Raw genomic sequence first — 26,262 nt, 5'->3', positions numbered from 1 at the left:
AATTTTATTTAGATAAGTGTACTTAGGTTGTTAGAGCCATGATGTGTTCATAAGAGCTGAGATACTAATCAGGGAAGGTTAATGTAAATGGTGGCTGAGGCCTAAGGGGGTGAGTGACCTCCTCAAGTTAATAAAAAGATCTAAGTTCATACTTATATTGCCATCTGCTTATATGCCACTAGGTGGGGCTGCTCACTGTTCTTGTCTCACTGTGGCAAGAGCTACTGTGTTGAGTAGCTAAGCACAGAGTTAAATGTCAAAAACTACAGATGCTGGAAGTTCTAAAATAAAAATCTAAAATGCTGGAAATATTCAGAAGGTCAGGGAGAATCAGTAGAGAGAGAAGAATTGTTGCCACATCAAGTCTGGGATCCTTGGTTAGAACTCAGTAGGTCTTCGATTGTCGTTTATCGCAGATGATGGGAAGCTGAAATAAATCAGAACAGGCTGGGAATGTTCAGCACGTCAGCAAGGCGCAGCAGAGTCGTGCAGTTGTGACGGGGTTAAATAGGGTAAAAGGAGACATGTTGCGTTCACTGAAAGTTTAAGGACAACTGGACTCGGGCTTACTCTGATGGACACAAGAATGCAAATAGAATGTGAGGGAAATTATCTTTTAAGAGAGTGGTGATACACCTGGAACTCTGCTTAGTGGTCAGCTGGTCAGTCTCTGGAAAAATATGCAGGGTTAATATTTTAGGTTCAGGATTTGAAGCATTAAGTCATATTTCTTGAACTTTGGATGGTCTTTAGGAGATTTGAATGCAGAACATCTTTGCTGCCAAAGAAAGCTCACGGTCATCTTTCAGTGGAAATGTCGGATTTTTGTGCTGGACACGAGACAAAACCATTTGAGTTGAGATTTAATACCTACAACCTTTCATAAAAATAGCTCTCCCAAAATTCCTTTCTGCCTCTCAAGGGAAACATAATAGACAAATGAGATGTTAGGGCATTTTTCATAAAACTGATGCAGCAAATTAAAAAATTACAACTTGTTAACACAAGTATTCAGGCAAGGCTAGAATCCTATATTTGCTCTTGGGATTCTTAGAGCAGAAGAGGTGAGTGTGGGATTCGCTGTCTTGCAAGCTTTAGGGGTTGCAGCATGGCAGCGTAGTGTAACCCTACAGCACCAGCTAAAAGATCGGGATTCAATTCCCGCCACTATCTGTATGCTTTTTGTACCTTCTCCCATTGACCACGTGGGTTTCCTCAGGGTGCTCCAGTTTCCTCTGACTTTCCGAAGGTGTATGGGTTACGTTTAGTGAGTTCTGGACATGCCAGAAGCATGGCGACACTGGCAGGCTGCCCCCAGCACAACCTCGACACAAGCTAGGCATTTCACTGTATGCTTCCATGTTTTGACATACACGTGGCAAATAAAGCTAATCCTGTGAGCACATATCATGCAGTTGGTGATCCAGGTAACTCCCACAGCAACCGAAGATAAAACCTAATGCAGCTATAAGAGGTACTTCAATGGGGTCCATGCTGGAATGACCATACGCCTCCTCTGTTTGGGGAGCAGCCCCTTCCCCTGACAGCCTTGACTACTCGTGCACCTGGCCCCTCTCTCCCATGCAATAATGGGTAAATCCCTTTCTTCCAGGATTAAACAGCTTGTCGTCTGAAGAGCATTTGATGGCTCTGGGCCTGCATTCACTGGAATTTAGAAGAATGAGAGGTGTCCTAAATGAAACCTTTTGAATGGTGAAAGGCCTTGATATAGTAGAAGTGGAGAAGATGTTTTGTATGGTGGGAGTATCTAAAACCAGAGGACACAGTCTCAGAATAGAATGGAGATGAGGAGGAATTTCTTCAGCTAGAGAGTGGTGAATCTGTGGAATTCATTGCCACAGGCAGCTGTGGAGGCCAAGACTTTATGTATGTTTAAGGCAGAGGTTGATAGATTCTTGGTCAGGGCATGAAGGAACATGGGGTGGGGGAAGAACAGGAGATTGGGGCTGAGAGGAAAATTGGATCATCCATGATGAAATGGCAGAGCAGATGTGTTGGGACAAATGGCCTAATTCTGCCCCTGTTTCTTATAGTCTTATGGTCTAAGTCAGTCTGTGACATCCCACCAGCAAGTTGAAGTAAGCTAAGCAGGTATTTGGAGCCATAGAGTCATACAGCATAAAAACAGACCCTTCAGCCCAATGGGTCTATGCCACCCAAGATTACCATCTAATCTGAAATCCCTTCACTTGGCCTATATCCATCTAAACATTTCCTATCCACCTACCTGTCCAAGTGTTGTTAATGTGCCTGGCTCAACTACATCCTCCAGCATAAACTGACAGCCCTCGGGGTGAAATTGTTGCCCCCTTATGTTCCTATTAAATCTCTCCGCCTCATCTTAAATCTATGTCCTCTGGTTCTTGATTTCCCAGTCTTGGGGGAGAGGAGGGGACTAGAAGGCCCAGGCTTAAGGTGAGAGGTGAATGATTTAAAAAGGACCAGAGAGGCAACTTCTTAATGCAGAGGGTGGTGTATTTGTTGAATAAGTTGTCAGAGGAAGTGGTGGTGGCAGGCACAAAGATCATCTTTAAAAGGCATTTGGATAAGTATGTGGATAAGATGGGTGCAGAGATATATGTGCCAAATGTGGGCAAACGGGATTAGCTTAGGTGGCCACTGTGTTCAGCACGGATGAGATGGGCTGAAGGACCAGTTTCCGTGCTGCATTACCCTATGATACTATGATCCTTCAGAAATTTTGCAATGCTGTTACTGTTGTAAAATAGTACACACGGCAGCTAATTTGTGAACATCATAAAGTAAGGACCAGACAATCAGTTTTGTGAAGTTGGTTAGGGAAATGTTAATTAGGACACCATGGTGAATTCCATTGAACAGAGCCTAGGGATCCTGTAAAGCTTCCTTTGAGGATACGTGGGGTCTTAGTTGTCATAATGGACAAAGTCAGCATTACTATAGTGGAGGGTTAGTTACAAAGCTCTTCCCCATGGACTGTAGCGTTCCATTCAGCCAAGACACAAAACTGATCTGAACCCTTCAAATACTGTTTCAGATCAGTATTTCATGGCATTGCGTGGACGGGAGTTGGCAAAAGTTGTGTTGTAGGTCTAGAGGGGCATCTCCCTGGCAGGTGTGACTTGATATGGGCCTCTTTGGCCTTAAAGTGAAAAATACCATTGGCAACATTATGATTTCAGCTGCAGTGGGAAGTTCTCCATCATATCCCCACCTATCTAGGCCCCTTCGCCCTGTCCACAACAGGCAGGATTTCCCTGTGGCCAATCATTTTAATTCAACTCCCCATTCCCATTCTGACATATTGTTCCATGGCCTCCTCTACTCCCACAACGAGGCCACTCTCAGGTTGGAGGAGCAACACCTCATATTCTATCTGGATAGCTTCCAACATGATGGCATGAATATCAGTTTTTCTACCTTCCAGTAATTTCTCCTTTCTTTCCCTTCTCTCTTTTTCAATTCCCCATTCTGGCTCCCCTCTTATCCCTTCTCTTCTCCTCACCTGCCTTTCATCTCCTCCTTTCCTTTCTCCAGTGGTCACTCTCTCCTCCTATTGGATTTCTCCTCTTCCACCTATCACCTCCCAACTTTTCACTTCATCCCTCCCCGCTCCTCACCCACCTTTTCCCTTATCTGGTCTTACCTATCCCCTGCCAGCTTGTAATCCTTCCCCATGCCTCAACCTTCTTATTCCGAATAATGACTCCTTCCTTTCCAGTCCAGATGAAGGGTCTCAGCCCGAAACATGGACTGCTTATGCCTCTCAATAGATGCTGCCTGACTTGCTGAATTCCTCCAGCATTTTATGCATGACAGTGGTTTGCAGCACACTCACAACACAAACGGGAGATTGACAGTGGTGCATTAATCCTTTCGGTAACTTTGGAGGATTTTTGCAGTGACAGAATAGGTAGTATTTTTCCCATGCCCTGAGTTTGTTGTGTAGGTTATCCAGGCCTCAGATTGAAAGCAAGGTTGCACTGCGTAGTTACGTCACCAAGGAGTGGCAATGGTGTGTTCAATTCAGAGGCAAACTCTTTTTCCCGAGGAAGAAATGCCAAATACTAGGAGGTGAGAGGGGAAATATTCAATGGAGATGTGCACAGCAGGACTTTTACACAGAGAGTGGTGCTTACCTGAATGCAGTGGCAGTGGAGGAAAATTCCATAGAGGAGTTTACAAATGGAGAAATTGTGAATTACGAATTATAAGAGAGAATGGGGGATATGGACCATGTCCAGGCAGCAGGAGTGAGGTATCATTAGCTTAATTAGTTTGGCATAACATCCTGTGCAGCAGTATGCAATAAATGGATGTATAGGCAACTATTATAAATGGAGTAACACATACAGAAGGCAGGACAGTGAGGCTGAGAGGGATAATAGATCAGCCATGATTCAATTCCGCTCCTATGTCTTGTAGTCTATGGTCTTAAAGTGCTGGAGGAACTCAGCAGGTCAGGCAGCATCTATGGAGAGGAATAACCAGTTGCATTCTAGGCTGAGACCCTTCATCTGGACCATTATTAAACAGAGGCTGTAATGAGAAATGCATATTTATGAAACATTATTTACACCAGGAATAATCTGCCGTGTTGATGACCCCTGTACAGTCTTTTAGTATTAACACACAATGTTGGGCCATTGAGTTTTCTCATCACCCTTTAGTCAGCTCAATCATGGGTACCAGCCTCTGTAGTATCCAAGACATCTTCAAGGAGCGCTGTCTCAGAAAGGCAGCGTCCATCATTAAGGACCCCCAACACCCAGGACATGCTCTCTTCTCATTGTTACCATCAGGAAAGAGGCACAGAAGCCTGAAGGCAGTCTCTCAGCAATTCAAGACCAGTTCCTTCCCCTCTGACATCCGATTCCTAAATAGACATTGAACCCATGAACACTACCTCACCTTTATTTTTAACTTAACTATTTAATATACATGTACAGTATATATATATTTACTGTAAATGATTTAGTTATTTTTCCCCTGCATTATCATGTAATGCATTGAACTGCTGCTGCTAAGTTAACAAATTTCATGACACACGCCGGTGATATTAAACCTGATTCTGATTCTGGATTAAGTTCATTTGCTCCAAACTCATATTTCGTGCAAGGAAAGTGATGTTAGAGCTATGGCACTCCAAGAATGGGCTGGTGTTGCCAACTCCACTTAAGTATAATCCCAGAGGTTTCATTATATGACATACCTCCAACCAGTCAAACAGCCTTTTCCACCAAACTAATACCCATGACACAAAAATTAAGCACACAATTATTTTTTAAAATCCAACCGTTGACTTCTCAAGAGAATTACTAGCACATCGATCCAAGAGATTTTGATTTAATTCCTGGAGTTATTGCAACAAAGTCAAAGAATTATATGGGCTAGCAGCCACATTCAGCTAACAATAACCATGAGTGAGGATTGGTAAAAGAAAAATGTCTTCAGTTTTTCAATTTATGTTTTAGATGATGTCTTAGTGTGGTGTTGTTTTGTTACAAGCGTGGTAAGATTTGGTACTTTTAACATTTACTAGTTTTACTAGCTGGTTAAAAAAATTGGATAAATATATCAACTTCCAGTTTCTATAATTGGTTATAACTCTGTACAGGATAAGCTGATGAAGGGTCTCATCATGAAATGTCAACTGTTTATTCCCTTCTATAAATGCTTCCTGACCTGCTGAGTTCCTCCAGCATTTTATATGTGTTAGTCCCTGGATCATTTTGAGGTACAGAAAAGTTCAAATTTAATACCATTCAGAGTTTCTTGTAGCGACTTCCTCAAGTACAACATTTGAGAATGATGATCCTAAGTCCAAACAACCTTGTTTAGTCCATGGAACCTTGCTGAGTCCATGGAACATTGTCATTGGGTCAAAGTTATATTTTTCCAAACTTTTCACTGAAGTGCAGAACATCATGACCTACTTGTAAAAACAGCAAGTTCAACTCATCGCTGCCTAGGAGGTTTATTTATTTATATAGTGCAGAACAGGCCCTTCAAGCTATGTCGCCCAGCAACCCCGGAATGAACCCTAGCCTAATCACAGGACAATTTACAATGTCCAATTAACCTACTAACCTGTATGTCTTTGAACTGTGGGAGGAAAGTGGAGCACCCAGAGAAAACCCAAGCCTCTCACGGAGAGGACATACAAATTCCTTACAAAGGACGCCGAGATTGAGCTCTGATGGTCCAAACTGTAATAGCGTTGTATTAATTGCTACACTATCACGACACCCTACTCTACATTTAGAGACCCTATCTGTCTACAACATGATAAAAAGAAAAGCAGGCTTGCATTTATGGATGATCATATACCATGTTCCAAAGTAATAATTTTGAGATGTGGTCAAAGTCAAAGTCAAGTTTATTGTCAAGTGCACACCACCATTGGTATACACAGCATATACACACTTCTGCATACGCACATGCACAGATGCAATTAAAAGCTTGCAGCAGCATCACAGGCATATAAGATCAGATAAGAAAAAACATAAATTAAACACAAATTGTTCAAGTTCAAGTTTAATTGTTATTCAAGCATATATGAATGCTCATGAATACTGTCAAATGAAACAGCATTACTCTGGGGCCAAGGTACAAAACACTGCAACAATAGTCGTACACAACACAAGACACACATAGTACATACAGAACAGCAGTAAAATACAGTCACACAAAAAAAACATAGTTTAAGTTCCTGAGTCCATGAATGTTGCAGCAGTCTGCAGCAAACATAATACATCTTGCCTTCTGCTGAGCGAACAGTGGAGATCATCACTGACTCCAGCATGGACACCATGCCATGCTGTCTTCAGCACTCTGGTGGAGTACACTGACTCCGAAACCTCTCTCCTGGGCGTCTGCAAACAGGTGACACCACAGCTTGAGGCCTAGTCCTTGCTATGACTGAGGTCATACAGCTCTTCCACCATCTGCACCCACTGTTTGCCAATGAAACAGTGAATTGGAATTGAAGCATTCCACATTACTAATGTCCAGCTGGGTTTTGTGATCACAAGAAAAGTGACTAAAGACTCGCTATTATACTGCACACCACTTTCACCCAGAGACTCCTCTTTGTCACAGGCTGCAGCACGATACATGCCAAGTCCAACTCCTTCAGTTTCTCTGCCGACCAGCAACTCTCTGATGGGGTAGACCTGCAGAACTTAATATCCAGCAGTGGTTTGCAATGGTAAAAAATACATTTTAAGTAGGAAGTATCACCTTTGGTTGGCCCCATAGAAGCTGCTATGTCTGAGTGTGCCACCTACTTACAGGAATTTTACAAGAAGGAGCACAATTAGGGAAGAAAAACAAGGTGAAAAGTAATCAAAGTGGTTATGCTGCTGCTAAACCAGTGATTAGGATTATGCAGGTTGGTTCAGGAACTGAATGGTTTTTTTTATTAAACAAAATATACTTTATTCAAAAATAAAATTATATACAATAACCATTCAAAGGCTTTCAATTCTTTACAGTTGGTACTGTTACTGTCTTTACAGTTTCAAAGTTCAAACGTTTTGCCACACACGTGGCACTTTGTTCTTTCATATTTACATTCAGGGGGTATACACCCCAACCCCCCTACCCCTCAGCTCCCGTGGGAGAAGAACTCTAGCCTGTGGTCCTTCCCCACCAGGCCCTTGCGGTGGCTGCACTGAGTTTGAGTGCGTCCCTCAGCACGTACTCCTGCAGCCGAGAATGTGCCAGTCTGCAGCATTCCCCCACAGACATCTCCGTGTGCTGGTAGACCATCAAGTTTTGGGCCGACCAAAGAGCATCTTTGACCGAGTTGATGATCTGCCAGCGGCACCGGATGTTGGTCTCGGTGTGCGTCCCCGGGAACAGCCCGTAGATCAGAGAGCCCTCTGTTATGCAGCTGCTGGGGATGAATCTTGACACAGCCCCTTCCATCCTCCTCCACACCTTCTCCACGAACTCACAGTGTGCAAAGAAGTGGGTCACCGACTCCTCCTCTCTGCAGTCCTCCCGTGGGCAGAGGGCTGTGGAGACGTCGTTCCGGGCGTACAGGAGGGATCAGACTGGGAGGGCCCCTCTCACCGCCAGCCAGGCGAGGTCTTGGTGCCTGTTGGTGAGGTCTGGCGATGAGGCATTCTGCCAGATGAACTGGACGGTCTGCTCAGGGAACCACCCCACTGAGTCCATCACGTCCTTCTCCTGCAGCGCCTGCAGGACCTTGCGTGCTGACCACTGCCTGATGGCCCTGTGGTCAAAGGTGTTGACCTGAAAGAACTTCTCTACGAAGGAGAGTTATGGCGGCAATGACCAGCTGACAGGGGTGTTGCGCGGGAAAGGGGCCAGACCCATCCTTCCTAGCCAGGGTGACAGGTAGAACCTGGGCACATAGTGGTACTTGGTGCCCACGTACCTGGGATCCACACACAACTTGATGCAGCCACACACGAAGCTGGCCATCAGGGTGAGGGTGACATTGGGGACGTTTTTGCCCCCATTGTCCAGGGACTTGTGCAAGGTGGTCCGTCTGACCTGCTTCATCTTGGATCCCCAGACGAATCTAAAGACGGCTCGGGTGATTTCCGAGCTGAAGGAGCGGGCGACTGGCCACACCTGCGCCAAGTACAGCAGCCCTGAGAGCACCTCACACCTGATAACCAGGTAATCTTGCCCGCTATCGATAGGGAGTGCCCTCCCCACAGTCCCAGTTTCTGTTTCACCTTAGCAGTCAGCTCCTGCCAGTTCTTGTTGCACGCCTCAGCCCCTCCAAACCAGATCCCCAACACCTTCATGTGATCAGCCCTGATGGTGAAGGGGATGCTGGATCTGTCGAGCCAGTTGCCCAAGAGCATGGCTTCGCTCTTTGTGCGGTTGACCCTGGCCCCCGACGCCTGCTCGAACTGTTGGCAGAAGCTGATTAGCCTGCAAACTGACCTCAGATCAGAGCAGAAGACGGTGATGTCGTCCATGTACAGGGAAGGTTTTGACTTGAATGGAACTGAATGGTTGTAGGGAATTTGGTGTTCTTGAAACTAGTGGAGTGGGACTTCAGGCTTCTGTACTTCCTAGCTGATGGTAGGTAGCTGCAAGATGGCATAGCCCAGATAGCGGGTGATCTTCCATGATGGACGTTGCCTTCTTGAGGCAGTGCCCCTTATAGTTATGGCAGTTTGCACTCCTTCAGTACTGCAGTTTACCTCAGATCTGTGTTTGGATATCTGGCACGGGTCATGAAACCACAACAGTGACTCAGAGGCAAGTGTGCTATTAACTGAGCCAATACCTAATTACACTGCATATATGCAAATGTGAGAAGGGTGGGTGGAGCCAGTGAGCCTTTTATCCTCTTATACAGCATCACTTTCTTTTGTGACATAGCTTGTGTTATAAAATTAATTCATAGAACCACAGACACAAAATAAGCTGAATAGCAGGTAATAGAATCTGGAATTTTGATGATTGCTCAATGAATAATCCTGCTTTAGAATTAGAAATAAAATTAATGCAGTACTTTACTGGTGTATGAAGAATTAGTGCCTTAAATAAATCTTTCTTATTTCTCGCCAAGTCTATTAATCTTTAGCTATGTCACACAGTAATCCAAATTTCTGGAGTCAATGTTACTTCTTGTACAATCCTACACTGAATTATTATGTCCATTCCAGTCAGGTTGTATTACTCTATGATTCAATGACTCAATGGTGTTCAAATGGGGCTTGCTTGGATGGCCATCAAAGCCAGTCCCAATTGCCTAAGTTTGGCCCATATCCCTCTAAACTGCTCCTACCTGTCCAAGAATCTTTTAAATGTTGGTAATGTACCCATCTCAACCACTTCCTCGAGAAACTCATTCCATAGACTGGCCTCAGTCTGTATGCAAAAGATTGTCTTTCATGTTCCTGTTAAATCTCTTCTCTCTGACCCTAATCCTTTGTCCTTTAGTATACGTGAGCACTTGACAGCTGGATTGGGCGTGCTTGTATCTGTGTTGTACAACACTGAGACTCTGTGGCTGCCACCCTTGTACTCCTACCGAGTTAATGTTCTACAGTGATAAAATTGCTGTACTCACTGACAGCTTAATTAGCAAATTAAAAAATGTCCCTTGCTAGGCTCCACGATATAAGCACAGACCCTCACTATGAACCCTCCAAATGTATTTTATGATTGCACAGAACTGTATTTGTCAACATGGAGCAGAGAGCGAGTTAATAAATCTGACGGGAGGAAAGAATGTCGGGATTAGTGAGGGTGGAGAGTGGGAGGGGTGTGGGATAGGTGGAAGAAAAGGAGTGCCGGGAGCAGGGTGTGATACGGATGTGGATACACCCAGCCCTGACATACCAGGCAAGGTATTTTGATTCCAAACAACTGGTTTATTGATCATTACAGAATGGCTCTCTGGTGCTTCCCACTCCCTCCCCTCTCCCTTCCCTTTTTGCCAATTCTCCTTTCCCTGCCCCCTTCCCACTCTCAGTCCACAATAGAAACCTACATCAGAATCAGGTTTATCATTACTCACACATCATGAAATTTGTTTTTATTTGTGGCAGCAGTAAAGTGAATACATAAAATTACTACAGTGCTGTGCAAAAGTCTCAGACACCTTAGCTGTATGTGTCTAAGACTTCTCACACAGTATGTAACTTCTCTGGCAGCTCATTCTGTATATACCACACATTCTACATGAAGAACTTGCCTCCGAGGACCCTCTAAATTTTTTTTCTCTCCCCTCTTGCTCTGATTTAGGCTTATAATTCAACATTCAGACTGGAATTTGAGGACCATGTTCTGCACAACTGCAGTTACACTCAGTAGCCACCTCATTACATCAACTTGTTAATGCAAATATATATTTAGCCATTGTGGCAGCAACTCGATGCATAAAAGCATGCCGACATGGCAAGAGGTTCAGTTGTTGTTCAGACCAAACATCAGAATGGGCATGCAATGCGATCTAAGTGACTTTGATTGTGAAATGATAGTTGGTGCCAGATGGGGTGGTTTGGGTATCTCAGAAGCTGCTGATCTCCTGGGATTTTCATGCACAACAATCTCTAAAGCAGTGGCACACTACGGGGTGGTCATGTGTCCTAAGGGGGCATTCAAGATTCTTGGGGTTGTGTGGTAAGTGCACCCTAACATGAGGCACGAGACCTGACTGACCATTAGTGGAGCAGGCACTTCCAATAAAAAGGATGAGGCACTGGAATACAGGAAGAACCTTAGCTCTGCAGGTGGTGAGCACTCGTCGTCACAACGTGTCTGAAACTTGGCATCTCTTCCAAACTTACCAACCAAACAGACGTTATTGGGGATGCATAAATTAGCAACCATGGTTCTCAACTGTTCCCTTTGTTTTTCACAACCAGTTCATGCAATTTAACAGTTGGTAAGTTAAGTACACCCTCTCAACTTTCTCTACAGATCTATGGAAAACAGGTCGTGCAATGATACACTGCTGGCCAGAACCAAATGGTGAAATTGAGCCAATCAGTGAATCTGTCAACCCCAAGGATCCCTCTTGAGGAGTTCAAAGTGATTCTCTTTTGTTTAGAGTTAAAAACAAATATCAGCGGAGAATCAATCTACGGTGAGCTCAAAATGTATATTGAGGATAAAGGTTTTCAAATTAGGAATGTGATTTCTTGTGCAAGATGGAGCGCCATATATACGACAGGCCACCATGCAGATTTAGTGGCATTTATTGTTTGCAATCTCACAGCCGAAAACCTCAGCCAGCAACTTTTTTCAAGCATGACTCTTGTAATATCTGCTATCAACAAAACTTAAGCTAGTCCATGAAATAGCAGAATATTTTGCCAGTGATGCTAAGATAACAATGAAGAGTTTGAATGATTGCTTCTTCATATTGAAGAGTGTTGGCTGACAAAAGGCTGCTGCTTAAAATGTTTCTTTGATCCTTTTGACACTGTGGTTGAATTTTTGCTCAAAGTTGACAAGAGCTTGGGAACAAGATCAAACTTCTATGTAGAGATGTGGCATATCTAGCTAATCTGTATGACAAAATAAACATTTGAGATATGAAACTGCAGGGTGAGAATTACAATTTTGTCCAGGCAAAAAGTGCAATGTCCACTTTTATCAGAAAATTGGAAATATATACGCAAAACATTGGGAGAAGAATGTTCTCACAGTTTCCCTGCATAGAAAGTATGGCTCTGTCTTTCACAGATGCTGATTTTTAAGAGTACTGCTTACAGCTGCAGTCAATGAAGAAGGATTTTCAGAATTGATTCAAGGAACTGAACAATCTGGAAATTCCAGACTGGGTAATTAACCCATTTCTTTGAATGGGAAGAGAGCTTGCAAGAAGAAATTATTGAAATTCAGAATGAAGAAGAAGTAAAAATACTTTTTAAAAATGTCAGCTTTTGTGGTACGTGGCTGCACTGTCATACGAAGTTTCCTGGTTGTTGGAGAAGAGCCAAACTGCTCTTCATTGCATTTCCTTCCTCTCACTTCATTGAAAAAGGCTTCAGTGCAGTGAACTTCAGACTCACGAAAAACATAAACCGCTTGGGAACCTGAGGCTTTTGCGGTCACAACTTGAACCAAATATTTTAACTCTTGCTAAAAACCATCAAGCTCAGGGGTCACATTGACGTCAAAGCTGCTGTACAGCGCACAGGTATTGTATAAACTAGGTTTGAAGAAAAATAAAAATTTTAAGCAAAATCATTTTTCTCATATTAGCATATGGTAGACATGTTGTTACGTTCTGGGGGTGCTGGAAAATATATTGTACGTAAGAAGGGCGCTAGCAAACAGGAAGGTGGTCTGGGGTGCGTTGGCAAGTATGAAAATGCTTTCGGGGGACTTTGGGCTAAAAAAAAGTTGGGAAACACTGTTTTAGAGTTTACAGAGTGCCAGAACAAAAACAAACATCTAGTGAGCAGCAGGTGAAAATTCCTTGTTAATTAGAGAGGTCAGAAGAGAATGGCCAGACAGGTTCAAGCTGACAGGAAGGCAATGGTAACTCAAATAACCATGTGTTACGACAGTGGCGTGCAGCAGAGCATCTCTAAGTGAACATGTCGAACCTTGAATTGGGTGGGCGACAGCAACAGTTGCTGGAATCTGGAGCATCAGTCCACTGGAGGAACTCAGTAGGTTGAGCAGCATCTGTGGCGGGGAAAGGAACTGGCCAGCAAGGGAAGACGGCCGGTATACAACAGAGAGATCCATTTCCTCTACTTACCTACCAGCCTGTCTCCTAATTCTGCCCAGCAGAATCAATGACTCCAAATACCCTGGACCTTCTCCCTTCTCTCCTCTCCTACCAGGCAGAAGTTAAAAAAGCCCCAAAACTCATACTGCCAGGCTCAAGGATAGTTTCCATCCTGAGGTAACAAAATTATTGAATGGCTCCCTAGTATAATAAGAAGGACCTTTGACTTCACAATCTTCCTTGATGTGATTTTGCAACTTATTGTCTACCTGCACTGCACCTTCTCTGTGGCTGCTCCACTTTATTCTGTATTTTGTACTACCTCAATGGATTGTGTAATAATATGAATTTCAAGACAAGCTTTTCATTTTACCTCAGTACATGTGACAATAATAAACCAATTCCATTTTACGCCACCTCATCTCGTTCCATCTGTCACCCTCTCCCCTCTGTGTTCCCAATTCCGATGCAGTCTCAGAGCAAACTGTCCCTTTGCCTCCACAGATGCAGCTTGGCCTACTGACCCCCTGGCAGCTTGATTCCTTTTGCATTATGAGCAAGGCCCTTTCCAGTAATCTGAGGGCAGACAGACATCCCAGTGAGATGCTGAGGGAGGACTGCATTTTTAAATGCCAAGTATCACCTGAAAGGTCTCAAGGCACTTTTCCAGAGAAGGGCAAGAAATTAACTCTGTTATTCCACCCAATGTACACCCCTCAATCAACACAACTGAGTCAGGTCACCTTTATGGGAGTGAGTGATCTGCAAATTGTTGTCACTTTTCCCACATCACATCACTTCACTGGCAGTAAAGTGCTTGGAGCAGAAATTGTGCTCAGAAGTTTCATGTTAGTCTCTCTGGGCCACTTGAGACAGACACATTCTGTATGCATATACACGCGTTCATATTCTTGGTGCCTTAGATGAAGCAGCCATAACCTTGACAACCCATACCCTGACATGTTGCACATACCCTCACTTTGGAACCATGCAAAGGCACTAGGAAGGCAGCCATAAATGCAAAGGGTCAGGCAGCATGGTGGTCGAGGTACTGAACCAATATCGATGTGGTCTGGAACTCTGACCTAGAACTTGACTTCAATCCCCACTACAGCAACTGGAGAACTGAAACTCAAGTAGATCTGGTATTAAAAAGATGCTATCAGATGTGCTGATCATAAAGCAACTGGAGTATCTATCAGCAATTACTTAATTTTCTTCGGGAAGCAATCTGGCATCCTTGATGAACTCCAGTTTGGTCAGCTCTTGACCCTCTCTTCAAATCAGGGGTAGCTCAGGAAGGACAATAACTTGCCACCAGTGAATGCGTAAATAATGTCTTAGTCTGGAGAAAATCAGGTCGAACTTTTGATCCTCGATTTGATTTTGAGAAAAGGTGGGGTTCATTCGCCCACAGCAATCATTTGATTTGACTTAATTAATTATGGTTTCCTTCCGATTTTTCTTTAAATGTTTTGAGTTGACGGATTAATTTTTTTTAATGGAAGCTTGTATGATGTATAGCTCCAGGGTTGTGCTCCCAATGGGTTTTTTTGTCTTTTTTTCAGTTAGTAGGGGTTCTTTTTTTCCCTTATTTTCCTTTAAAAAAATATTCTTAACACTATTTTTTCTTCTTATTATTGATATATTAAAAAGGGAGAAAAAAACTACATTTATCTTCATTCTGATCTTAATCAGCTTTACCTGAAAAAAGAACTCTGCATTCCTCCAGCTTCCGCAACACCAGCCAAGCCTCAGTCTTGGGCTCACCCCTCCCTTCACGGAGGGTCATGCGACAAAGAAAGGGTTTGATGGGGGATAGAAGATCACAGGACATAATGGACTGTGTCAAAAGAAAGGACAAGTTGAGGAAAAGAGCCTGATCAGGAGTGGGAACCGTGCAACTGTGCACCCAGCTGTGACAGAGGCTGGATGAAAGACCGATGATTGGGAAACTGGTTGCCCTCTTTTAAGGCAGAATGTTGGAAATATTCCATTGATCTATGCTGTGCCAGAAGGCTCTTTCATATCTGAAATATCATTATCTTCCTAGTTCTGTCATGCAATTACCTTATTGCATAACATGAGGTTATGTTTTTCAAAGGTAAAGGCAAGTATTTATCATGTTAGGGACTCTATTTCACCTATTGATCTCATTAATCCCCTCCTTCCTGGATTTTTGTCTCAGCTGCATGAACTATAATTCCACTCAGTTGTTTCATTGCCAGCTATAAACTTTATCTTAGCAAATCTAAACATCTTGGCAGCTTGCTTTGCGTGCGGACTCCCATGGCACCTTGATGGTTGCATATTTAAGCCATGGGAGTGGTTGAAACTGCTACCCGCTAGTACACGATAAATTCCATCTATTCTTGACTGAGCTGCTGTAGCTCAGTGCCACTGGAATACAATGGTTGATTGACTTATCATCTCTAACACAATGCAATTTGCATCTACCAATCCTAAACCTGCCTACTAATCCACTAAAGCTCCATAATTAGGACGCTACTGCATTATGGGAAGAACGACTAAGAAGAATGACGGGAGGAATTAAAATAATCTAATAAAATACTGCACATGCTGGAAGTTTTGAAATAAATTCAAATAATGCTGGAAATTCTCAGCAGGTCAGGCAGTGTCTGGGGAGAGAGAAGCAAGATACTGCAGAATGCAAAATGCAGTAGCAAGGAATTACTGTCAGAATCAGAATCAGGTTCATTATCACCGGCATGTGACGTGAAATTTGTTAACTTAGCAGCAGCAGTTCAATACAATACACAATATAGAAGAAGAAAAAAAAAGAAATAATAATAAATAAATTAATTAATCAATTACAGTATACGTATATTGAATAGACTCAAAATTGTGCAAAAAACAGAAATAATATATATTAAAAAGTGAGGTAGTGTTCACAGGTTCAATATCTATTTAGGAATTGGATGGCAGAGAGGAAGAAGCTGTTCCTGAATTGCTGAGTGTCTGCCTGCCGTGTGTACTACAAAGTAATGTTTCGGCCTGTTGGCCTTAGGTCAGAATTGACAAAAGTTAGAAAAGTTAAGGTTGGAAATCTTCATCTTTAAAAAGGTTAAATTGAAAAGTACGGGGAGAGACAGCGAGAAAGAGAGAAGGGATTATTATTAGGTGGAGGTGAAGAGAAACTGACAGATACAAATTGCACTGATTCTGGCTGACACGTGGTAAAGCTGAGACTGGAGTGCCTGCAGAGATGATGAATGAAATCCACATTACTATAAAAAGAAAGAGAAAAAATAATGTGGGGTGCAAACTGGAATGGTTGATTATCTAATAATAGATATCTGAATGACTTCAGAGGCAAACCCTGAACGTTGGCAGATGAGGTGAGAGGCTGCACCTTGAGCTAACATTAAGCATCAATGGAATCACATAGCAGGGCAAAGACCAGTAATTTTACCTATGGCAGAAAGGAGGATGTAGAGAGGGAGGGAGGGGCAGGGTGGAATGTCTCATTTCCACAAGGCTACAATACTTCAAAAAGGAGTTTGCAATGCAAATCACAATTCTTAGGTAACATCTGAAATTGCGGCCCCTCCTTGTGTAACCTATTGAATATTGAAAGGCTTAGATAGAATGGACATGAAGAGAATGTTTCTTATAGTGGGGAAGTCTAGGAGCAGAGGGCACAGGCAAGAATAGAAGAACCTCCCTTTAGAACAGAGATGAGGAGGAATTTCTTTAGCCAGAGAGTGCGTGGACTTGTGGAATTCATTGCCAAAGACAAATGCGGAGTCCAAGTCATTGGATACAGTATATTTAAAGCAGAGGTTGAGAGGTTCATAGTTAGCAATGTGTCAAAGATCACGGGGAGAATGCAGTAGAGAGAGATAATAAATCAGGCATGATAAAAATGTAGAGCTGACTTGATGGGCCGATTGGCCTAATTCTGCTCCTATTTCTTACTATCATATGGTCTTCAGTGTGCCGCCCAATTTGTTTCCTTCTATTTACTTGCCCTTGGGAATCGGACGTTGCCAGTGCTCTGAGCTTTGCACTGTAGCCATTTCAGTTTTAGACCCAACCACATCAATGGGTCTGGAACGATGCTTAGACCCAGTTAGTAGATTTACTTCTCTGAAGAACATTGGCAAGCCTGATGGACTTCCTTTCTATTCATTCAAGATCTGGGCAACAATGCCAATTCACTGTTCATGCCTATCAGGAAGGAGGTACAGCAGCCTTAGGTCCCAAACCACCAGGTTCAGGAACAGTTATTACCCTTCATCCATCAGGCTTCTGAACCAACATGAATAACTTCACTCACCTTAACTCTGAACTGAATCTATAACCTATCGACTCACTTTCAAGAAATCTGTAACTCAGGTTCTCAGCATTAATTGCACAGTTTGTCATCTTTTGCACATTGGTTGTTTGTCAGACTGTGTGTTTAGTTTTCATTGATTCTAATATATTTATCTGTTCTACTGTGAATGCCTAGAAGAAAATGAATCTCACGGTGACATATACCTGCTTTGATAATAAATTTACTTTGAACTTTGAATTGGCCTTGGTAAGTCACATTCTTGAACTGCTGTAGGCTTTTTGGTGAATGTACCCTTATGGAGCTCTGGGTTAGAGAATCCCAGGATTTATACATATCTACCAATGATGAAAAACTGGTGTTGGTATTGTCAATGCAAGAGAATCTGCAGATGCTGGAAATCCAGAGCAACACACATAAAATGCCATAGGAGCTCAGCAGGTCAGGTAGCATCCATGGAGAGGAATAAACAGTCGATGTTTTGGGCCAAGATTCTTCATCAGGACTGGAAAGGAAGAAGCCAGAGAAAGAAAGATGGAGGACAAGCTGGCTGGTGACAGGTGAAACCAGGTGAGGGGAAAGTGGGTAGGTGGGTGAGCGGTGAAGTGAGAAGCTGGGAGGTGAAAGATGGAAGAGGTAAAAGGCCAAAGAAGAAGGAATTTGATAAGAGAGCACAGCAGAACATGGGAGAAAGGGCAGGAGGAGGGACACCAGAGGCAGATAGTGAGCAGTTGAGAAGAAAGGAAGGGGGGAGAGGGGAGCCAGAATGGGGAATGGAAAAAGAGTGAAGGGGCAGGGGGGAGAACTCACTAAAAGTTAGAAAAATCGATGTTTGTGCCATTAGGTTGACGAAGGGTCTTGGCCCACAATGTCAACCATTTATTTCTCTCCATAGATGTTACCTGATGTATTGAGTTCCTCCAACATTTTGTGTGTGTCGAGGTATTTTCACATTAGGATTTTGGGTGTCATAGAGGGAACTGCAGGAGGCAGTGTTTCAATGCAGCTGGTGCCTTTGCACTTGTTGCTGGGAGGGATCTAGCTTTGGGGAGCTGCTGTCAGAGAAACGTGTTCAACTACCTGCAGTGCATTTCTGTAGATAATACACACTACAGCCACCCTGCACCAAATGGTGAAGGCAATGAATGTTTTCGGGTGGTGAGGGGGTAACAATTGGGGGCTCCACACAAGAGATCTGCAGGTGCTGTAAAACGTAAACAACGCACACAAAACGCTGAGGGATCTCAGCAGGTCAGGCAGCATCTATGGAAGGAAATGGATCGTTAATGACTCGATGGGACTCTTCATCAGTCTTTTCCCCAGTGTAAGGTACACCAAAACTAAAGAGCTTAGATTGAGTGTAGGAGGGGAAAGATTTAAAGGAACCTGAGAAGCAATTTGTTCATGCAGAATGTAGTGAATATATGGAACAAGGTTGTGAGACAGGTACAATGGCATTATTTAAGAAGCACTTGAATAGGTACACGGAAGGACAAGGCTTAGAGAGATATATGGTCTAAACAGAGGAAAGAAGTAATGGCTAGGTAGGCTCTGTGGTTGGCAGGACTTGTTAGGTCAGTGGACCTGGATCTGTGCAGTATTGCTCTATGACTATGACAGGATTTGAAAACTAATCCTCAATCGGTACTTCTGGTCTCAGAATAATTGGACCTGACTGTGTTGAGTGACAGCTTCAATGCAAGCACTCTCACTTCCAGGTTACAAGGTCATGAGTTCTAATTCAGCTCCAGGTACATCAATCCATATCCAATAGATGGCCCAGTTAGGCAATAGGTCTACCACTGGCGTTGACTCTTAAGTGAGAAGTTAAATTAAAATCTTCCTTCTCGTGAGGTAGTTTACATTAGATTTCATTAGTTCAGACTACTTCTGACCAAGACTTACCCGGCTAGCAACAATACTGAAACATCCAATACAGTGGGACCTCCAGTACAATGAGACATCCAGTACAGTGGGACATCCAGTACAATCAGACATCCAGTACAGTGGGACATCCAATACAGTGGGACATCCCATACAATGGAAATTCAATATAGTGGGATATCCAATAGAGAGGTGCTTGTAAGCTTTTGCTCTGTATAAATTGACTGCCATACATTTTATAGTAAAACAGTGTCTATTTCACAATCACAAGGCATTTTGTTGACTGAAAAATATCACTTTCAATTGCAGCTTTTCTTTGTGTAGGACTTTGGCTGAAGAAGTGGTTGCAGAGAAGTTCTTTGGCCAAGTACAATTAGATCTCCAAGCCAATTGGCCACTGACTGGAAATTCCCTGGATGAATAATGTTCATGTGAATGTAATGGGAGCAGAAGGATGAAACATGGGAATTCTCTGCATGTAGTGGCTCCTTATGGAAGGTCTTTATGAAGCAACACCTTGAGATTGGAGCAAGAGCATATCCAACATAAATTATGTCAAATGCATGAACTGCTCAGTGACTAACTTGTAAAATATTCAATTGGTGGTTCCAAACTTATTTACTATTATTGCATTTCCACTGAATAGTTGTATAATTGCCAGATACAATCAGATACATTTCTGCTTGTAATGACTTGAATGTAGGATGCCTGTGGTTATCTGCTCATAGGTTTCCAAGATTCTTCTGTGGTAGAAACATACATCCAAGTAATTTCCACACAAATGATCAATAATCAGCCTGGCCACATTCATCAATCATAGCTGGATGCTAGATTCCAATGAATTCCAATCATAGTTCTTTTTTGTGACTTAAGTTATTACAACTTCCACAGCCTTCATTTTCTTCTGTGGCTGTTACAACACACAAACAGGCCATTCAGCCCAAAGGATCTATGCTTGTGCTACAACTCATTTCCTTGCACGCTTCTTTGAGCCAATCATATAATAATGGCTACACATCAAAAGTGCTTAAGAGTCATAGAGAAACATAATACGTATAAAAGCCTTTCAGCCTGACTTATCCATACAGACCAAGGCGCCCATCTCAACTAGTCCGATTTGCCCAAACTTGCCTGTATCCTTCGAAGCTTTTTTTTAATCCATATTTCATACTCTGTAAAGTGCACTAGGACATCCTAAAGATTTGAACAGTGATGCTGCATATAAGTGCCAGGCATATCTTTTTTTAAACCTTTCTCATTCCTATGTTAATCTATTTTCTGATAGAATTCTTTTGTATAATTTTCTTGTTTCCAATAGTTCACAATCTTCATGGGTACATCAAGGTCAAGGGAGTGATTATGTGAGGTAAAGGGTCGATCATTTTAGAGAACAGAAGAACAGGCTCAATGGCTCCTACTCGTGGCTCCTGTTTCCCTGGAGATCCAGTCATCACTTATTCAATTCAAGGTCAAATTCAAAGTATATTTATTATCAAAGAATGTATAAATTACACAACCTTGAGATTTGACTGCTTACAGGCAGCCACAAAGCACGATTCCAAAAGAACCCAATTTAAAAAAGATAAAGGCCAAACTCCAATGTGTATAGACAAAGAGAAAAAAAAACACAACTCATGCAAATAATAGCAGCGAGCAACAACAACAGTATTCTGAACCTAATTGAGTCCTTAGATTCAAATTCCCAGAGCAGCCTGGAGTAGGCCCAAAGCCTCAGTCTTAGTTCCTCATATTAAGACTGCAGACATGAAGCACAGCAGACGGGGCAGTCTCATAGCCTTGGTGTCATTGAGAGGGGAGTGAACATCGCAGGAGAGTGAGTGAAATTGGCCTGACTCTTGACACCCTGCTTTTCTGGTCTTTCTGGGCCAGTGCTTAAATTGTCTGTTTAGCTGATCATACCTGGGCTCTGTCGTGGCAAATTGCTCCTGGCCTAGAATGTGCTGTCCAGTTATTCACTTCAGGCCTAGGTTTTGCTGCTGAAGAAACTGTTCTCAACCTCTCCAAATGGGCTCGGCAGTTAAAGCGATCCAATCTCTCACAGCTCTCGACACCTTGACTTTCTAGTCTATCTGGGCCAGCCCCCTCTATTGTAAATTACTAAACTGATTTATGATTGTCATATGTACTGAGGTACAATCAAAAACTCATTGTGCATAGCTTTCATACAGATTAATTCATTACATTGAGGGCTGAGGCCTCGGTTGGATTGACCATGGTTATTGCATCCTAGCCATCTAGGTGCACAAGCCTGGGCAGGACGATATGGAGAGCAAGCTGTTGCCCATGTAGCAAGCTCCCCCTCTCCACACATCTAATGAACCCAAAGGAATGGCAGAGAACTGATAGTTTAGTAACAGCAATGTTGCAGGAGTTGCCAGTCAGCGTTGAACTCAATGTGGGACTGCCTGAGGGGCAGCAGCTCCAGTTTTTGCCCTTGGGGTTTATTCCAGAAGCCTTCCCCATGAGTGGGTATAGCTACAAGGCAAGAGAGGTTTGAGATCAGAGTCCTATGCTAGATTGACCGTTGTATTCCTTATAAATTATTTTAAATTACTATGATTGCACATTGCACATTTAGACCGAGATGTAACGTAAAGATTTTTACTCCTCGTGGATGTGAAGGATGTAAGAAATAAAGTCAATTCAATTCGATTTCTGCCCCTGTTTGTAAGGAGTTTGTATGTTCTCCCTGTGACTGCATGAGTGCTCCAGTGTCCCTCCACATTCCAAAGATGTACAGCTAGTGTTACTGAGTTGTGGGCATGCTATGTTGATGCCGGAAGTGTGGTAACACTTGTGGGCTGCTGAGAACAATCCTCGTTGATTTGATCAGATGTAAAGAGCGCATTTCACTGTATGTTGTGATGTTTGTGTTCAAATGAAGCAAATCTTATCTGAATGCAAATGAAATTGAATCAGAATCAGGTTTATTATCATTGACATACAGTATGTTGTGAAATTTGTTGTCTTGTGGCAGCAGTACACTGCAATATATAAAAACAACTGTAAATTACAATGAGAAATATATATAAAAATCTTAAATTAAGAGAGAAAACTTAGTGAGGTCGTGTTCATGGGTAAATTGCCCATTTAGAAACCTGGTGGTGGAGAAGAAGAAGCTGTTCCTAAAACTTTGAATGTGTGTCTTCAGCTTCCTATACTTTCTACCTAATCGTAGCATTAGGTCAAAATGGGGTAGACTATGAGGTCAAAAGTCCATTTTATCATACTAGGAGACCATTCAATTGTCTTGTAACAGCAGGATAGAGTGGCCCTTGAGCCTCGTGTTATGTGATTTCAGGCTTTTGTGGTATGTAGTATGTGTATATTCCATCAGTAAAATAATTCTTGAAGTTTTATTTAAAGAAAACTTAAACCCCTTATTGAATTATGTGAAAAAGACGCTTTCTAAATGGTCTCCTCTTTCTTTATCTCTAATTGGCCGAATTAATTCGTTTAAAATGAAGATTCTTCCTAAATTTTTATATCTTTTCCAGGCCTTACCTATTTTTATTCCTAAGACGTACTTTGATTCTTTAGATTCAATTTTAACATCTTATATTTGGAATAATAAACAAGCTCGGTTAAGTAAAGTTTGCCTACAAAGAAATAAAGAGATGGGTGGATTAGCCCTACCCAATTTTAGGTTTTACTATTGGGCTGCCAATATAAGGACTATTACTTTCTGGTCCTATTATATTTACTGTAAAGATTGCCCATCATGGGTCTCCTTAGAAGTTAATTCTGTAAAAAAATTCCTCTATTGTCTCTCTTCTTGGATCATACTCTTCTTTTTCAGCAAATAAAGTAACAGATAACATAACTGTTAAGCAAACTTTAAGGATTTGGTCTCAATTTAGGAAATTTTTTGGTTTAGCGAATTTTTCATTATCATCTCCCATTCGCCTTAATTATTTTTTTATCCCTTCCATAACTGACAAAGTCTTTAAGGATTGGGATGAACTAGGTATTAAGCGTTTTTGGGACCTATTTATCTCAGGATCTCTTGCTTCATTTGACCAATTGTCAACTAAATTTGCACTCCCAAAAACTCATTTTTACAGATACCCTCAAATTAGAGATTTCTTACATTTCCAATTAACTACTTTTCCTATAGGTCCTGATAAAAATATACTGGATGATCTTTTAAATTTAAAACCTTTTGTTAATGGTTCTATTACTGGTGTCTATAACTTGTTGATTGATTCTAGGCAAGACTTTTTAGATAAAATAAAAAAAGCTTGGGAGGATGACCTAAATTGTCAGATTTCTGATGATAGGTGGAATAAAATTCTTAAACGGGTTAGTAAGTCATCTTTCTGTGCTTGTCATTCTCTTCTACAATTTAAAGTGGTTCATAGAGCTTACATTTCTAAACAGAACTCTCCAGTTTTTATCCAAATGTTTCTCCACTTTGTAATAAACGCAACTCTGCTGATGCCTCTTTAATTCATATGTTTTGGTTTTGCCCTAAAATTGAAAAGTTTTGGCGGGAAGTATTCCATATCTTCTCACAACTTTTTAGGGTCCAATTTGACCCAAATTCCCTTACTGCCTTGTTTGGTATTATTGCAAATGAAGATATAACTTTAAATACTCCTAACCTACAGGTTTTAGTTTTTACCTCTCTTTTAGCAAGAAGAGCAATCTTGCTTAAATAGAAGGAGTCTACCCCTCCTACACATCTTCAATGGCTACGTGATATCATGTCTTACTTAAATTTAGAAAGATCCGCTGCTCAGTCTTAAATTCAAAACAATCTTTTTATGATATCTGGGGACCTTTCCTAAATTACTTTTCCAATTTATAAAGTTTAACAGCGCACAGACTTTTAGGTATATATTTTTTATTGGTTTTTTAATGCTTTTTATATGCATTAGGTATATTTTTATCTTTTCTTCTTAAGCGAATATGTTTTTTTTTCCTAATTATCCATTATCATCCATCAGCTTTTTTCTTTGGTAGTTGGTAGGGGGTTGACTTTTTTTTTTATATAAAAAATTTCTTTTATGATGTATGACCTTTCTTTAAATTTTTGATTACAGAGTGGTATACCTTTATCTGTTATGCTATAACATTTTGATCAATTTTATTACAATATATGAATGTACACAAGTTATGTTGAGACGTATCTATGTGTTGCACTCTGTAGATTTTGTTTTTTTTCTTCTGAATAAAAATATTGTAAAAAGAAAGAAAGTAAAATAATCCTGCGAAAAATGAATACACTACACATTTCATCCTACTGTAGCCCATTAATTCACAAACAGAGATTTGTTCAGGTATAGAATTAAAGTCCTGTGCAACTATAGTCAACCCAAGCCCAACAAGGCCTGAGAATTTGTAATTTTTTTCATATCTGGCTGTCATTATAAATTGGTTGTTCATTCATCAAGTGCCAAGCCAAACGATGTGGGCGATCGTGGTCTTGACCGTGATTGTTCTTGGCAAAGTTTTCTACAGAAGTGGCTTGCCCTTGCCTTCTTCTGAGCAGTGTCTTTATAAGATGGATCACCCCAGCCATTATTAATACTCTTCAGAGATTGTCTGCCTGGTGTCAGTGGTCACATGACCAGGATCCGTGAAGCACCAGCTGCTCATACGACTGTACACCACCTGCTCCCATGGCTTCAACTTGGCCCTTCTTGGTGTGGGGGGGTGGGGGTTGCTAAATACGTGCTACACCTTGCCCAAGGGTGACCTGCAGGTTAGTTGAGGGAAGGGGTACCTTATACCTCCTTTGGTTGAGGCCTATCTCCACCCCAACAGCCTAACTAGTAAATTGGTTAGTTAGTTTATTATTTTCACATGTACTGAGATACAATGAAGTTTTTTTGCATGTTATCTTTTGCATTTCATTACAACAGTGCAATCACAGTCAACTCAAATGTGCTGTTGATCTATTTGAGGGTGGAACACCAAATGTTGATCAAGAATAGAGGATGGATGTAGTAACATTAGAACGAAAATAGTGACTTGTAAAGTGCTGAGCCGGGCAATGTGGAACAGACTGACCCAACCGGAGCTGCACAAATAGATGAGTCCAGTCTGTAGCTTGGCTCTATTCACAGGACCTCCATTCACCACCCCCCCCCCCCAACACTTCATTTTAGTTTCCGAAGATTGAAAACCTCAAACTTCACATTTCCCCATCACAAGACATAAATAACCTTTAGACAACCTCTGTTTTCTAACATCCACAGGGTGTGGGTGTTGTGGGTGAGGTAGCATTTGTGGCTAATTTTTAATTGTTCTTGAAATGATTCATGGGTAATGCCTCTGAACTCACAAATGGACCAGACCGGGTAAAGTATTTCCTTCCCTGAGGGACGTGATCGCACCAGATAGGGGTTTATGAGACAGAAGAGACTGCAGACACTGGAATTTGAAGCAAGACACAAGCTGTTGGAGGAATTCTGTGGATCTAGCAGCGCCTCTGGGAGGAAAGGTATTGTCAACATTTTGGATCGAAATCCTGCATAAGGAAACCCAACGGGGTTTAAGCCCGAGACATTGCGATTTCCTTGGGATGCTGCTCGACCCGCTGAGTTCCTCCATCTGATTGTTGTTCTAGGTGTTTAAGTAGTTTTGTCACCAGTGACACCATAGAGTCACAGAGCACTCTAGTACAGACACAGGCCCTTCACCCCATTTCGTTTCTGCCGAACTGTTATTCTGCATGGTCCTAGAGATCGGCAGCTGACCCATTCCCTCTGTACCCTTCCCATCCATTATCAAAACTTCTCTTAAATGTAGAAATTGAACCTGCATCCATTACTTCCTTTGGCAGCTTGTTCCACATTCACAACATCCCGAGTGAAAAAGTTTCCTCTTAAATATTTCACCCTGCTCCTTTAACCTATGACCTCTAGTT

At 42.0% G+C, this 26,262-nt stretch overlaps 1 protein-coding gene across 8 annotated transcripts in view; it reads left to right on the top strand.

Annotated features, from left to right (window-relative positions):
* Positions 1 to 26,262, top strand: part of LOC132379064 (collagen and calcium-binding EGF domain-containing protein 1-like) — a 244,161-nt gene that overhangs the window by 103,447 nt on the left and 114,452 nt on the right. The window lies entirely within an intron of this gene.

This window comes from Hypanus sabinus, chromosome 21, assembly GCF_030144855.1.
Source record: "Hypanus sabinus isolate sHypSab1 chromosome 21, sHypSab1.hap1, whole genome shotgun sequence".
NCBI lineage: Eukaryota > Metazoa > Chordata > Chondrichthyes > Myliobatiformes > Dasyatidae > Hypanus > Hypanus sabinus.
This window is presented reverse-complemented; position numbering and strand designations above follow the sequence as displayed.